The sequence below is a fragment of the Helianthus annuus genome, chromosome 1 (genome assembly GCF_002127325.2).
Source record: "Helianthus annuus cultivar XRQ/B chromosome 1, HanXRQr2.0-SUNRISE, whole genome shotgun sequence".
Lineage (NCBI taxonomy): Eukaryota > Viridiplantae > Streptophyta > Magnoliopsida > Asterales > Asteraceae > Helianthus > Helianthus annuus.
In genome coordinates this window covers 61,813,916-61,820,418 of record NC_035433.2, presented here as the reverse complement: position 1 = coordinate 61,820,418, position 6,503 = coordinate 61,813,916, and the positions used below count along the sequence as shown (strand labels likewise).

Sequence of the window (6,503 nt, the reverse complement as noted above, 5' to 3'; positions counted from 1 at the left end):
CTCATATCTTATTTTTATGTTGTTTTAAACACCGAATCTCGACTCTAAACATACTTGAACTTTAACCCTTATACATTCGGACTCTAAATCTCTACTCATCAACAATTGGATAATCGGAAAACATATGCAAACTTTGTGAGTATACTCGTACTTTTCCCCTTTTTACTTTTACTACTTTTGGGGTGTAACATGTTTACCTATTGAAACTTACACATGAACTTTTGTCTAAACACATGAACATTCCTATAACATGCTTGTATATGTGATGACTTGATACTTTAAATTTGGGTGATTCTTATGTGTTGAACTTATCATTAACTTCGTACGAGCCAAACCTTGACATATGTAGCGCTATAGGATTAACGACCCGCCTCTACTGAAACTTTGGTTATGTCATGAGCAAGTTGCGTTTTCTTGGTTTGATATGTTAGACACATGCCATATTTAATGTTTATCTTGAATCGCATGCTTGCTATGAGGAATTGTTCACACTTTTATCTTATGCTATGTATGTACCAAACTTGTATACTCGCCTTTGCTTTTGCATTGAATTATTTTAAACATGTTACAGGTTGATGAGGACGATGCTAAGAAAAGAAGTAGCGTTGATGCCTAGATACACATATAGACGTTAGGGTTTAATATGTTGTATCAAATTTTGTTATGTTATCATGTTGTTATGTTAAACTTGTTGTATTTGAATTTCTTGTAATGTTGACTATTTGAAGTTATGAAATGAAATGAAATTTGGATTTTCTAAATATTGTCACAAATAGCGTTATGATGTCTCTAGCAATCTTCACACTTCGTCTCATCCCGATGTTTCCGCCATTGGTTGGGGTGTGACATAGAGCCCTCCTACGTGAATTATGTGCGGCTCGATGATATTGCTTTTTTTTTATGGCAGCCTCCTCTTATTCGTCTTTATCTGTCACGAACCAAACAAATGGGCTTCGGCCCAATCAGTATAGCCGCCTCCAACCACAAAACAATATATACCTTCTGATCTTTTGTATGGAATATATCGAATGGAACTTTTTCAACCTTCTGCCGTCATAGACTAGTATATGGAAATATCAATTGGCCTTTTACTTTAAATAATATAGAGATAAATAGGCTTTACCCAATCAAGAAAAATAGCGGCAATTTTAATTCGGTCTCTGGCATTCTACTCTGCCCGACTGGCTGATCATTCCCATATTACTCGTTTTTGCTCTTTTGCACCAGAACCTGCCAAAAAGACAATATAATATAATATAATACTAAAAACTAACTAAAAACAAATAAAACTATACATAAATTATACAATCTACACGGGACAAATATGTGTATTTTACCCCACATCAGTTTGTTAAGCGTTGCGTTGCGTTTAATCGAGTTGCGAGTGAACGTTTGAGCGTGTAAGCGTTGCGTTGATAACCACATAACATTTAAACAATTAATCACACAAATAACACACATAACATAAGTAAATCCGCGTTTCGAGTTTGCGTTGAGTTGCGTTGCGATAGCGTTTAGTTTAAACACGCGATGTAAAATGCGATAAAATGCGTTTAAATAGTAAGCGTTTAAATGCGATAACTGCGTTTTGATTAAGCGTTGTAACATGCGTTGTATTATGCGTTTAAAATGTGTTGAAAATAGTTTTAACCCATAGCGATAATCGAAATCTCGGGAATACAAGCGGTTACAAATGAAATGACGGTGATATGTAACGATCTGAAAAGTCGGGTTGTTACATAAACGGTGGTGCATTGGTGACACTCCCATTCCACCCACTGGCGGTGGTGGCCCTAGTTGACCATATGCACCACCCATACCCTACGATTCAGGTACAGCGAGTGGCCGTAGTTGGGCATACATGTTCTGCAATCAACCAATGCATAGCCATTAGACTATGGGGTATGGGGCGGGGGTTGGGGCGTGGGTTGGGTACAAACGCCCAAGTCACCAGCCTAGGTGGGCTTGGGTTTCGGCGTGGCCCCTTAGGCAGGAGTTTCAGCCCGGGCGTTGGGCGGGGCTATCAAGATGACATGGCGGGCTCTCAATGGCCAAAACAACTAGCCGTTGGCCAACGGCTATGTGTAAAAAAAAAACATTTTTTCACTATAAAACTCACACTTCTATTCATTTTTTTACCACAACTACTCCACCTCTTCTATAATCATCTCTATTCTCATCCAACCACAATACGAAAAATGAATCCTCATAATCGTGGTTTTGACCCAACAATCCGTGGGCATTACAAGAAACACCTAGCCCACCACCCAATCGTCCAATTGCTCCCTTTTTAATGCACTCCACTATGCCCGATATGGTGGGTTACGCATCGTTTCTCTCGAATAGTTTGTATACTAACTTCCCTCACACCGACGATTCTATACCTAGCCCGATTCCACAAACGCCAATCAACCTTTCCCAAACCAAAACCGTCCCCGAAACTCAACCCCCCATCGATGATCCCTCCGCATCCAAACCCATCAAGAAGAGAAGTCATAAGAAAAAAACCGAGGCTGAGAAAGCACTTGAAAGCGCCAATGAAAACAACAAAGATGGGTCCTTAAAGAAGAATTTGCATTGGCGAGGGCTTGGGTTCAGAAATCTCTACATCCAACTTTAGGTATTTTTAAAAATTTTGTAGCCCTTATTTTAATATTTATATTTTTTAATATATAGCTTTGTATTATATTAAATGTTGTTTTTATTAAAATAGGAAATTCTCAACAAAGAAACCATTTGTGGGACGCGATCAGTAAAGTATTCCACGAAGAAATGGAAAGGGAGCTTTATCGTGAAAATGATAGCTTATCCTCGAAGTGGAGCGAGATAAGCGAGCAACTCACCTAATTTAGTGGTTATTTACATAAGGCAAAGCAAAACCCAAAAAGTGGTGAAACCAAAGCCGACATTGTTACAAATGCATTGGTTACATACAAAACAAATGTGGGGAGCGACTTCCGTTTCATGCATTGTTGGGACATTTGTAAGTTCCATCCCAAGTGGGCGAATATCCCCAAGGGTAGCGAAACTAACACGTCTTCCAAAAGGTCAAGGACACCCTCGTCCCAAGCCCAATCGGATGCCCGAGATCTAGACTTCTAGAGTTGGAGGACGATGTAGATGATTCGCTAAACCGGCTAGAATACGGAAGAGATGCCACAAAAAGGCGCGCTCCAAAATCAAGATCGGGTATGCCATCGCCTTCAGTTGGGAGTTCGGGCTCGTATAGGGGAGTATACAACGATCAGTTGGAAGACATTGCATGCAAGTTAGATACATTCAACGTATTCCAACAACAAAGGGCCGAAATTCGGAACAACAAAGAAGCTAGGGATGCCCTGAAACAAGGACGAGATGATATGAAATTTCTAGCCCAGCACATCGATCACCTATCAGGTGAAGAGTTGGAACTAATGTTGGAGACGAGAGAAGAGATAAAGAAAAAATATTCCAAGCACTAGGAATTTTTTTATGTAATTTCCTTTATTTTAAAATGTAATTGGTTTTTATTTAAAAAAACATTATTAAAAAATATTAATTTTGTTTATAAAAAATATAGTTTGGGCTGGCCACGCCCCAAACCCCCGCCCCACCATACCGTCTTCAATGTGGGTCAGCCTAGCGAAGCCCACCCAAGCCACGTGTCAACTCATGCCCCAAATCCCCGTCCCACCATACCCACGGTGATGACAAAAAAATATTAAAAAAGGCAAAAACCTGCCCTTCTCCGTTTCAGTCTTGTCCTTGATTAGTTCATCAACCTTTGCGAGTATATTCACAGATAAACTGCAAGAAAACCAAATAATCGAAAATTGAATATCCAATCTCCAATCGCAGTAAACTCCCTTAGAGCATTCACATTCAATCCATCAAATTATACATACATTCCACTAAAAAACAACTCCTATATCAATATATTTCCACTAAAAACAAATACTTTTTCTCTCTCCTTTCAATTAAATAATATTATCATTACATTTTTCTCTCACTTCCACCCACAACCACTTTCAAAATATATTAAAAAATTATAACGGGTGAACAGTGTCCCCCCAAATATACAGATGAACAGTAACATTTTCTCTCTCCTCTACTCACAACCACTTTTTATACCCTTTATAATATTAAAACCCCTCCTCACATAATTTGATGGTTAGGATGTGAATGCTCTTAGGCACACAAAAACAAACATCATTACACATCATCTAGTCATCTACTCATCTTCGACTGTATACAGCCACACATTTTTATCCACAACATTCACGGATAAATTGCAAGAAAACCAAATAACAAAATTCTAATTCTCAATGAAATCTAATTACAGCCCTAAATCTCCACATAAACTCAGAAAGACGAAATAATAACCAACATAAAGTCACCTGGACGTTGGCGATGCGGTGCGGTGCGGTGCGTTACATTCCCGGGAACCAAAGAGCGACGAGCAGAGCTGGAAGGCGATGTGCTTTCTCAAAGCTGTCGTCGTGTCTCAAAATCGTAGCTACCACCTTCATTACTTGTTGATCCCGTGAAACCCTAGCCGTTGCGCGGTCCTCACACGAACTCGTTGTCGACCGTCATTGTTATGGCTGGAGTATGGGGGACTGCGTGAGGACTTCGCCCGCGATGTTGTTCATTCGCGATCGCGCTCTCTCTCTCTCTCTCTCATCGGTGGCCGACGGCTTTGGCATCTCCTATTTTTCCTTCTGGATATGTGTAAGGGTAGATGGGGGGTTTACATGGTGTCGTGGTTGAGAAGACGAAGCCAAATATTGTCTTGGTGGAGTTAGTTCATTGGTTAAACCAACCAATCATAATGAACCACAATAAACCACTATTTATTTCACTTTGTCTATCAACTAGTTAAAATAGTTAATAGTTAATAGTTAATTAATGCTCTGCCCGCGTAGCGGGGCGATAGCCGAATAATGAGCAAGTATTAGTCAGCTCATTGATAAAAAAAAAAACAATTAAATCGAGTCAACCAATTAAAACAAAACACTTTTAAAGTTTTGATTAAAAAAAAACTAAAACAATGGCAATATTGTAATTTTTAACTGAGGAAAAGTTGTTTTTTTACTGGGATAAAATTGTAAATTGTAATTTGCAAAAAGCTAAAGTAATAGCAGTACTGTAAATTTGAACCAGGAGCAAATTTGTAAATTTTCACAGGGGCAAATTCGTAATTTTGAACTTGGGGTAACAATGTAATGTAAATTTGAACTAAGGGCACAATCGTAATTTTAGGCTGGAGGCAAAAGCACAATTTTATTTTGAACCGAGGGCAAAATCGTAATTTTGAGTTAGGGCAAAAACATAATTTTATTTTGAACTGGGGAAAAACGTAATTTTGAATTGAGGGCGAAATCTCAATTTTTTAACGGGGAAAATCACATTTTTGAACAAAGGGCAAAATCGTAATTTCTAGCTGGGGGCAAAAACAAAATTTTATTTTGAACTGGGGGCGTAAAAGTAATTCTGAGCTGAGGGCAAAACCACAATTTTATTTTGAATGGAGGGAAAAATCGGAATTTTAAGATGGGGACAAATGCGTAATTTTATTTTGAGCTGGGGCAAAACATTAATTTTAAAGAGGGACAAAAACGTGATTTTAGAATGGATATAAAATAATAAACTGGTTGGTCCAATGGGAGAGTGGCAGGCAAAGTCGTAATTTTGAATTGAGGGCAAGATTGTAATTTTGAGATGAGGACAAAAAACGTAATTTTATTTTGAGCTGGGGACAAAAACGTAATTTTAAAATGGTTATAAAACAATAAACGCGTTGGTCCAATAGGGGAGTGCCAGGCAGCTGCCTAGCACTATTCCCCATTGGTAAATGTATATGTAGGATAACTAGTTAATGCCACCGCCCGCGTTGCGGGGCGATGGCCGAATAATTCTCAATCAATTAAAAAAACACTATTATAGTTTTCTTAGGGGAAAAAAAACTAAAACAATGACAAGATCGTAGTTCTGAGCTCAGGGCAAAACTGTAGTTTGTAAGGATTAATGAGCGAGTTTTAGGAATGTCACACCCCCAAATAACCACCTAGGGCATGTCCCTATTGGAGGTGCAACGATCCAACAAAGAGCCACCAATCATATCAAACGCAAGTTATAATGTATTGAAATACCCAACTGAAAGAAATGTATCGTTTGAAAAGTTAAACCAAAACCAAAGTATTGAGCGGAAGCATAAATGTATAAGTGTATAAATGTATCAAAACCAAATCAATGTAATTGTTTATCATGACCACAACCACTCCAGCAGCATCAGACGGCAAGCTCCCAAGTTCCTTCAATAATTACCTACAAGCATGCAACAAGTGTGTCAGACTACGCTGGTGAGTCCAAGGTTTTGTTAACAAGTTATGTTACCATATGTATGTTAATACGATTTAACACTGCGATACAATGTTGCTCATGCTAGATACCCTAGGGAATGTGCCCATATGTATCCGGGGAGTGGGTACCCCTTAACGACCGATTGCTATGTTGCCTTCGTT

The 6,503-nt window shown here is 38.7% G+C and overlaps 1 long non-coding RNA gene across 1 annotated transcript; it reads right to left on the bottom strand.

Moving 5' to 3' along the window:
* Window positions 1-656: 656 nt before the first annotated feature.
* LOC110867665 lies at window positions 657-5,915 on the bottom strand. The gene is made up of 4 exons (XR_002551746.2): window positions 4,377-5,915; window positions 3,718-3,786; window positions 1,124-1,230; window positions 657-928 (listed from the first exon to the last, which is right to left on the bottom strand). It is a non-coding gene; the product is annotated as an uncharacterized LOC110867665 (long non-coding RNA).
* Between the last annotated feature and the right edge of the window lie 588 nt (window positions 5,916-6,503).